Source organism: Phaseolus vulgaris, chromosome 8, assembly GCF_051622355.1.
Source record: "Phaseolus vulgaris cultivar YP4 chromosome 8, ASM5162235v1, whole genome shotgun sequence".
Taxonomy (NCBI): Eukaryota; Viridiplantae; Streptophyta; class Magnoliopsida; order Fabales; family Fabaceae; genus Phaseolus; species Phaseolus vulgaris.
Genome location: NC_143505.1, coordinates 5656776 through 5668243, shown reverse-complemented (window position 1 = coordinate 5668243; position 11468 = coordinate 5656776).

Sequence of the window (11468 nt, the reverse complement as noted above, 5' to 3'; positions counted from 1 at the left end):
AAAAAAATCATACTTTGAAACAATGAATTTTAATATTTTACATAATACACGACTTTAATTTTTATTATTTTTGAATGCGAGAATTTTAATTATTTTATTTATAGAAGTCATATCTCAAATGTTTTCTTCATTTTTTCATTTTTTTTTCAATTTTTATACAAATATGTTTGTTTTTTTTTTAATATTTTGATTAATGGATTTTTTAATCTTTTTATTTTTTTTAAATTTTTATGCAAACATGTTTTCTTTATTTTGAGATATTTTTTAATAATTTGATTAATGAATATTTTTTATTTATTTTTACTTTTCAAAATTATTAAAATTATATATGTGAATTTTATTTATATTATTAATATCATTAATACTATTAATATTACTAATACTATTTATATTATTAATAATATTATTATTAATATTATTCATATTATTAATATAATATTATTTATATTAGTATTATTAATTTTATAATATGTATACCTATTAATTATGAATATTAGTTTTGATTTTATAATTATTCGTATTATAATAATAATTTTAATATTAGGTATATAATTATTATGATAATAGTTGATAGTTAATAGAGATGCGTGGATAATAATGGGTAGGTAATAGAGATCCGTGAGAAATAGTTGGTAAATAATGTTGAATTTGCTTACGGATTTAAATTTGTAGATAATATTCGTATGCAATGTTGAATTTACCTACAAATTCAAATTTGTGGGTAATATCCGTAGGTAATACAAAATTTACTTATGAATTCTGATTTGTGGATAAAAATTTGTAGATAATACTATTTTTTTTTTGTAGTGGCAGTACTTTATTGTGGATTAATGCAATGGGTAATAGTTGATAGTGATGAGCATATTGATGACTTTTTACGGCAAGTGCACCGCGTTTGTCAAAAGTAATAATTGTCCCTAAGGACGGATATCGATCCCACAAGGAACAGTGAATTATCGAGTACAATAATCGCTAAATATAAAAACATAACAACAATTAAAAGAGTTTTGAATTAATTGCGGTGACACTGATCAATAAGAAAACACACAAAGAATTAGTTGTTTCAATTGGAAAAATAAGAATTAGTTTCATATTTCACTCTCAAGTATTTTGATTAGCATGTCAATATTAAGTTCTTTAATTGAAATTGATGCCCGTATAAAAATCATTTATATCGATTCCTCGCATATAAAATCCTTAAGAATGTTCCCTAACTATCGATCCCTCGCATAATTATAAGAACAACTTAAAACGAAGCTCAGACGTTTAATAACAATTAACATTTCAAGTCTATTCCTAACACTCAAATATGTTAAGTATTGTTGTTTAGGTCCGAACCCTAAAAATACCTCCCGGTCAGATTTAAGATTCTCAATTTGTCACGGAAAATTAAAAGTAAAACAACAATACCAATAATCAATCAAGAACTGAATATTAATATATAAAATATCACCTCAATACATAAGAGTTTGAGCAGATTACTCCCAATCTCAAAGGGTAGAATTAGCCACGCATACTTCTATCACCTTCCATTCTCCCAATTGGGTTACAATTCACTCTATGGTGTTTTCCTCTCAATCTGGCACCTAAGGTTGAGCCTCTAGCCCTCTATTTATCCTAGTTTTCTAGGGTTATGTTGTTTATTGTGTCACGCTAATGAGCTAAATGATAAAGCATAAAAAAGGCCCAATCTTTTTTTGCATCTTTTTCCATTCTGGGACCTTCTATCTTTATCTTTTTAGCTCAAATCATTCATCTTTAATCCAAATCTCTAATCTTCCTTAGAAATCTGCAATTAACACCAAATTTGGGAATAAAATACTCTTATTCAAATAAAGATCATAAAAAATGTAAGAAGGTATAAATTCATAAATTAGGGATTATTTTATATGTAAATTAGCAATAAATCCTCATAAGTGCCTATATTTTAATATGAAATATTACTGAAATTAGACACTTATCACATATATTTATTCACACTCATTAGCCTTATTCATAAATTATTGGACTATAATAATAAATAAATCCATTGTTTTAATTAATATTCTTATAATTGGGTTTATTTAGGCCTTAACTATTATTATTGTTAATTTTGTGTTTTTAGAGTAAATTATCCGGAGGAAACATCTACATTTGTGAATGGGCCAAATATGCAAAAGTCCAAGTTGCTTCTTGAACCAAAACAGGAAACAAATTCTGAGGAGAAGAAAGAGAAAATAAAATCTACAATATCTCAGAAATAGAATTGGAAGCAAATCTTCTGCAAAATACAAGAATTCTGGAAAGATAGAAACTTGGAAACGGTTAACAAAATATAAACTACAATATTTTCTCAAGATCCTTGGAGCAGAAAAGCCTATAAAAGGACACAAGCATCAAGGAGAAAAGAGGGAGCTTTATAGGGTTTTCTTAGTTTATTTTCTTCTTAGTAATTCTTTTGTTTTGCCTCCGCATGGAAGGCTAAACCTTTTTGGTTGACTCCTTTGTAATTTCACATTGAGTTCTGAGGTTTTGTTCAATAAAAGTTTCGATTTTTAATTCTCTATAGCAGTTGTTTTTATTGTCTAATATCCTGGAAAACTAGTTTTTGTGAAAGGTTGTACTTGAACGCATGATTGAGAGTCTTCCTTATCTTAAACTTTGGTTTCTTAGTTAGTTCGCATTTGTTCTAATTAATCTCTTGTGCGCATGATTCAAGAGAGCGAAGATAAGCATTCCCATGGAGTATACGCATGGAACAAAGTGGGTGTTGATTAAACTAGTAGACGCATGTTTTACTAGTGAGTTTCAGTTGAATCAGATCGGCGCATGTTCAATCTGGTTTAACTTTGTTGGAGGATTGAGAAAAGATTAATCTTTAGAGAACCTGTGAAGAATTCAATGGTGGAAGAACTTGGGATCAACCATTTTTTATTTGTTATTTCAATCTCTTTTATATTTTCTGCACAACTATCTCAAACCCCCTTTTTATCTTTATTGTTATTGCTAACTTTTATTGCTTGCAGATATATTTTAAACCTTGGTTAACTGAATCACTATTGGATTCGTTGGGAGACGACTTGGGGTCATCTGACCAGAATTATACTAGCATCTCTCTAGTGTTAGACAAGTCTACGCTAGAATCAAATTAATTTGACTGCAAAACGACAACTATCAATAGATAATAAAGATATGTGGGTAATAGTTGATAGATAATGCTGAATTTACCTACAGATTCAAATTTGTGGGTAATATTCGTTGGTAATGTTGAATTTACCTACAGATTCAAATTCATGGATAATATACGTAGGTAATGCGAAATGTTTCTACGAATTCAGATCCGTAGATAAAAATTCATAGATAATACTGATTTATTTTATAGTGACAATACTTTATTGTTGTGGATTAATGCAAATGGAATGTCTCTTGATGGGGGATTCAAATTACTAGGGTTATCTAGGATAGAATGTCTTAGCTCAAACGTAGAACTTAGAGAATGTCAATATACAATTCTTCACATAAACAAATAAAAAATATATTCACCTTCATGTGAGGCAAAACTACTTTTATCATTACATTACCACATTTGGTTGAGAATTAAATAATAGGAATAGAAAAATAATCTCTTTAGAATAAGCACACCTGTATATAACAATATTGAGTTTAAATAAGAATACACACTAAATATTAATGTAGTTTGATATTTCAAGATTCACATTCATAATACTCAACAAAAATATTATTACTTAATTTTTTAGACAAAAATTATAAATCTATTTCTTTAATTTTTTTGAATAAAAATTGTAAATATACTCATGTAATTTTTCTGACAAAAACTACAAACTCTTTTATGACACACAACTACTCAAGTTCTCTATATGCTTAAGAAGTTTATTGATTTGTGATAATAACTTTCATCTGAACTCTTTATTTTTATAGTAGTTTTTTACTTTTCCATTCTTCTTATTGGTCTCTCCTCATCATTGGTTTTAACCACCTTGCACCTCAAAATCATTGTCGACAACTTTTATGTCATCAAAATCGGCAACTTGTCGCTCCAAAGGCACAATACACCACGTTAACTCTCTACTCATGTCAAATTGTCCTTCTTCCTCCTCCCTTGATTAGAACCTCAACTTTGATGTCACTATTGAAAAGCAAAAGTACACCCATAGGTAGGAATGCCAAAGCGGGGCGGGCCGTGTGGGCCAACCCGCAGTCTGCTAAGAAAAACACGGGGTAGACTGTCTATTTCAACTGGCTAGCCCGCTTAGGCCTGTCCCGCATAACCTGCGTGAGCCAAGTGCAGGGCAGGGCTAGCTGGCCTGCATGACCCGCATAACATAAAAACCTAAAAATTTCTTTCTGCACCCCCATATTTTCTTCATGTAGCCTTATATTTCATATTCTGGAATTTTTACTCACATTTTATTATGCATGTGTTGTTAGACAATTTATCTAATATATCTAAATAAAAAATAAATTAAATTTATTCAAAATTTGTATTTAAAAATTTATTTTTTATTATTTTTTAAAAAAAATTCTTATACAGGTCAACCATTATACTGGGCAAGCTTGTAAAATTAGCTCGCATATTCTATCCAGTACAGGCCAACCCGACCTGTATTTTGCGGGCCAAATGCAGGACGGACCAATGTGAAGCACTTCAGCTCGCATTACCATCCCTACCCACATATAAGAGCATAAAATTTAAATAAAAATACACAATAAATATAAGGTGGTTTGACACCTCAAGGCCTACATCCATGAATACTTAACAAAAATATTATTACTCAACATATAATTTTTCTGATAGGAAAAACTAAAAACATTCTCATACAATTTTTCTTACAAAAATTGCAAACTCTTTCATGACAAGACTACCTAAGTCCCTCACACACCCAAGAGACTTATTCAGTTGTGGGAACAAATTTCATAACAATACTTTACATTTTTATAGTAGTTTCGTACTTTTTTATTCTTTATATTAATCAATGTGGGACTTGAATACTCACTGAATCGTTTGGCACCTCAGATAGTCAGAACTAAGGATTTACTATCCCTCCAACATTCGGGCCTAATAACTCGGCCTATCGACCAAACAATGCAAACAATCTACTCAATAATCTTGACTACACATAGTAAGTATTCATGGGTCAACATTATGACAAGATCCTAATTAAAAACCTTAATCAGAATCAAATCGCTAAGCAAGACATAATCATGGATTAATGAGGAGGTTGGGCCTTAACAAGCTCCCAAATAACAAGATCATAGCCAAACAATATAAATAGGTGACTTGGGGACTGGTAAAGATTAAATTTGATAGAATTTTTAACTCATTATTACTTCCTACTTCCTTAAGCGTTAGAGTCTCTTTGCAAATACTCTCTCTATTCACTATTTGACAGAGAGATCAAGACATTTGAGAACCCAAAAAAACCAAGAGATAAAGAGAACAAAAATGATTATGTTGAATAAACAACGAAGGAACATCGTTAATTGTATTTGAGCTCACTTAGATCCTCTAAAAATACCCACTAGCACTGACGTCATCCTCAAAAGACCCTTTATCCATCTCAAATAATCAAATTGATCTCTTACACCAATATATAAATATTATCAATGTTAATATAAAATAAATATATATCATTCATACTTTTTACAACATCTTTGGATAGTTGAATTTAGAAGATCTCAAATCTTGATCTATTAAAAGCAAATTAAAGTCATCACTTCTTAAACATTTGTTTTCTTTCATACGTCAATTAGAACACAATATTTGGTACGAACAACAAATGCACAAAAACATGTGTAGTTACATTCTTAATTATAATACACTATTCAAAGCATCTTAATTCATATAATTGGTGAAAATTTTGCATGTAGTCTTTCTCTCCCTCTCAACTTTATTGTTTTATGAGATGAACCTACGACAATAAATATTCCTTGTCTATTATAGGCATCCATGTGAATATGTGTTGAATTCATGATTAAGAAGCTAAGTTAGGGCAAGTTGATAAATTGAGTGATACCCATTAGAAGCATGTTGGAGTGTGGGGCTAAAATTTTCATTTCTTAGATGGCAATATTTAGCTTGAGTGGGTGAAGCACATTTGTTGAGTATTCATGGTGCTTCTTTTCCAACTCATTCAAATTGATGCTGCCCTTTAGATTAAAAAAAAAGTTCAATCAAAATTCTATTTTCTACTCCATCAATCAAAATCTACGAGCTAGCAAACAATGTTTGACATTTCATGGAATAAGCTCACGTAATGTTATTTGTTTTTTGTTTAACATTATTCTTTGATATCCTTTAATTTCCTTGTCTTCAATGGAGGATCCATGCACAAGATTTTAAATTTCACATCACAATTATTGTCCTTTAAAATATAATTTCACATGACAATATTAAACAGATTTTTTTTTACATCGTTTAGTAAGCTTTTACATCAAATCAAAATTATATTTTAAAAAAAAATTATCTGATAAAGGGAGAGTTTTATTTTTTAGTTTTTCCCTATTATTTTAAGTAATACTCATCAAACTTCTTTGATCAAGTAAAAAAAAATTCAAATTATAATTAAAATAATAATTTGTTAATTAAATTATTTTTCAAATATTTTTAAATTAAAATTTATGAGGTGTATATTTTTTTATATATTTTAATCCTTGTTTTATTATCAGGAAAATAGCCTTTCCATAATTTCAATTTTTTTTACTATTTGAAGTATAATTACAAAATACTCACACAATAGTAAAGACACTTATTAGTTACTTGTAATTTCTGTTAGATAAATTATTCTCCATTGCCTAACAAGTGTTCTTAGGTAGTTATGTTTCTTAACGATGTAGACAAGGATTGAATTTTTTATGATGAGTATACAGAAAATTTTAATAAAAAAGTTACTTCATCGTGATCACATATATGTTTGGTAGAAGATTTTTTTATATCCAATATTATAATTTTTAAGAATGATTAAAATTTCTTTGAATGTTTGTTATTCCTAGGAATAATTATATAATGTTTCAAAAAAAAATAAAAAAATAATGTAATAGTTTTATTAAAACTTTTAGTTTTTTCGTGTTAAATGATCTAACAAGAATAGGGTGATGGAATTAGTATAGTAATTTTTTTTTTAAACTTTGAAAAAGTTAAATTTAAGGGAATAACAATTTTGTGAAAAACTTAGATAATTTTTTTATTGAAAAAAATTATTTCTAAAAAAAATAAATTAAGCAAAGAAAACAAACATTGTCGAGTTAAGATTTTAAAAAAACTAACACTTTTCTTTATACCAGTCACTAAGTGTAAACCAAAAATAAAAATCTTCGACAAATTATTTTTTTTATAGTTAAAATTTTTATTACTAAATTTACTTATTTATATATCTAAATTTTATTTGTCTCCGTCTCGTGTATTTTTTATAGAACATGAAAAAGTTATTTTAGTAACATATTTTTCAATCCTATAGAAGTTCTTAAGATTGTAGATGACTTATTGATAAATATACCGGTTTATTGCAAATAATAAATGGACAAAAATAAAAATACCTAATTCACATAGTTTTACTGTATAATTATTTAATATAAAGAAAACTATAATATTTAGAATTTAAAATTTAAAAACAATTTCATAAAATAAAAAGAATTTAAATATAGATAAAGATATAATATGTAAGATATATAATATTTATTAATGTTCTTGAACTCAAGTCATTTCAGTGACCAAGAAAACATTAACCACTAGACCAAACAAGTTCTTTGGTTATATTATCATTTTTATTATACTTATTAATAATAATAATAATAATAATAAAAATTATATTCATATTATTTATATTATTAATATTATATTAATATTATTCATATTATTAATATTATATTAATATTATTCATATTATTAATATTATATTAATATTATTCATATTATTAATATTATATTCATATTATTAATATAGTTAATATTTTTAATATTGTTAATATTTTTAATATTTTTAAGATTGTTAATAATAATAAGTATAATAAAAATCATAATAATACTAAAGAATTTGCTTGGTGTAATGGTGTAATGTTGATTTTAGATACGGATTTTGATCCGTATGTAATAATTCATATATAATTCGCGTTTTTCTTATAGTGGTGGTGATATGTTAACACAAGTAAAAAAACCTATACTTCAAACTAATAAAATAATATTTTAATTATATTTAATTTATTTTTTATTTTTAAATATTATAATATGATTATAATATGGTGTCAAATGTATTCACTATAAGAAAATTGTAAGGCCAAAATTTGTCAATAAGTTCTATCAATAATATGTATTTTCCAATGAATTTTTAACAAGATAAATCCATCGACAATTTCGTTGTTGGTAAAAAAAATACCAAATACATGTATACAACATTATTAAGAGGATATTTTTTAAATATAAATTTATATTACAATAAATATATGTTTCGAAATTTATATTATATTTAAAATTTGTGGTAATTAAGCAATAAACACTTAATTATATAAAGAACTTTGATACATTAAAGTATTAATGTGAGGATTATTGGATCATCAATTAATTAGTTGGTTAATCATTCATAAAGTTAAGTCCATGACTTTTATTAAAATATATTTATCAAAAAATTGGGAAGAGGTGTGTGCATAAAGTTAGGGTAGGTAGAAGTTGGGTTGTGGGTGCGAGAATAAAAATTGGGTTGTGATAGAAATTAATATTCTATATGACATTTTATTATAATAAGAAATAGTCCTTTTGTAAAAAATAGTTAAGTTTGTCAAATAAAATTTAGATTTGTGATGGATAAAAAATAAGGCTTTTTGCTACACCCAATCAAAACTAATACTACATAAAAATTTGAAATTCTAGAATTGTTCTACATTCTGGGTTTGAAAAATCATAATTAAAAAATACATTCTAAAAAAAATATCTAAAATAATTTTTTCAAAAATTCATTTAAAAAAATAAAATCTGGAATACAAATAATACATTTCAAAAAATGGATTCCAAAAAACAAAAATTCAGAAACACTGGAAAGATTATATCAAAAAGTTGTTCTTAGAAAACAAAATTCAGAAAAGTGTTCTGAAAACGCAAATCTAAAAATGTATTTTAGAAATATCAAATTTGGAACACATTTTTAAGTGCACCCCACTCCTATTTAGAAATACCAAAGAGGATATTTTTATCATTTTGTGTAGGATGTATGTTCAAATTTTGTTGGATGCAGAAAGCAAAAGCCGAAAAACAGAGGAAAGAAGCATCCATGGAATATTATTTCTAAAAGTAAACGCAACACAAATTAAGACAAAATCATATTCAAGTCAGACATTAGTAAGTTTCATAGGCTTCCTCCATAACATGTATAACTCCATGAAACTCAACAACCATAACAATCTTAACTTCAAGAAATGCATAGAAAGCACCAATAAACTTCTCCATACTCTTACGGAAAATACCTCTACAAGTAGCAAGACCAGGATACCTCATAACAACCCCATCAATGTTAATTTTAACCCAACATGGTGAAGGAAACTCCCATATAACATAAAGAGGACGAAAAACTTTACCGCCACGAGTATTAATACCAAAAAACTTAATCATGTTAAAATCCAACATATCATTCTTCATTGAAACTTTAGACAAATTTCCCATTAGACAACTTAAATCTTTAATTACCGAAATAGCCATAGAAACCTCAATCTTATCCTAAAATCTAGCACAATTCCCCATATGTCATATCATCCAAATAGAAAAAGTTATCATAGCAAGCTTAGTCAATTTAACCAAAGAACTACCATCACTCTTAATAAAAGAAAGAAGATCATTCTTATTAGAGAAATGAGAAGTAAGAAAAATATGTCGAACCTAACTCCAGATATGCAAAGCATTAGAACATTCAAAACATAAATGTTGACTAGATTCCTCATGCAAACATTTATTATGAATATGTTGATCGGTAGGAAGCCGCACATGAAAAACTTTCCAGAGTACTAGAGTTTTGAAAGGCACAATAAATGAAGACCAAATGAATTTACCCTGACAATAAGGAACTCTTGGTTCCAAGAAAAAAGTCCTAGCCGATTTAAGAGTCAAACAACCAGACTCATCCAGAATCCAATTAAGAATATCCTGTTCATCCCTAACCATGACTTGATTAAAAAAATTAGGCATTTGCTGTAAAGATAAGAGAATATTTCAATAACAACTTGTCCAAAACTAAGAAACTGTATACAGAATGCTAGTATCATCAAATAACACTGCAATATTTGCTAAAGAAGTAGTAGAACATCATTTATTATTTCATAAATTGATAAAAGAACATGTACCAACAGTCCAAGAAGTATAATCAAGTATAGTAGAATAGGTCAAAGAGATCCTATAAACCATTCTAAACTTGTATTTTGATTTAAGAACCCCGACTTTCAAGAGAAAAGACCAAGGTATGTTGCTATAAACAAAGTTTCAAGAGAGCTTAAGAAGATATGCATTATTTTCATGACGAAGATTAATAATTTTCAAACCTCCATTCTCAAGAGAAGAACAAATTGTATCACAATTCACGATGACTATGCATTTTTTCATAATATCACTAGTCCAAATAAAATTTCGACACCACTACTTAACTTGGTTAAGAAGTGAAATAGGCCATTTATACATATTAAAGCTATTATAAGCTAGAAATCCAGTAATCACTGTATTGACCAAATGAATTTGATGCATCATGCTAAGAGATTTACCTTTCCAATATGTTAGCTTTAATTTGACTTTATCTGTCAAAGGTTGAAGAAATCGATACTTTGGAGCACTAACAAAGATTGACACTCTTAAATAATTGAAAGACAAACAATCATGACTACAAGAAAATCTACGATGAATTTTGATGACAAATCTAGCAAAATTATCCATAGAAATAAGTTTATATTCTTTATTACTTAAAAATTTATATTTTTCAATTAACTTTGTATTGTTTAATGTTTTCATTATTCGGGTAAAATGGTTGTTATATTGTCCAATCATTTTACTTACTTATCTCCATATATTAAAAAATGTGAAATTTTATGATTAATATTTAGTGATATTGTCGTTAATATAAATAGAAGTAAATTTTATTACATTAATTGAAAACATGTTGAAAAAATGTTGTCATGCCACGTTAGGAAACTAAGGGACTATTGTCGTTATTATTGATATACGTGACAATAATAATCCTTTGTTTTCCAACAAGTTTTCAATGAAAACCATAAAAATAAATTTTCATTTTACATCAACCGTAATAACATTTTATATAAACCATAAAACCTCATATTTCTAAACATATAGATAAGTAAGCAAGATGATAGGACAAGATAACAACCATGTTACCTAATTAACGGAAGAAAAAATCAAATGACAAAAACTCAATTGAAAAATATAATTAAGTACTTAACAAATCAACTCTTTTTCAAATAATAACTCAACTGAAAATACCTAAATT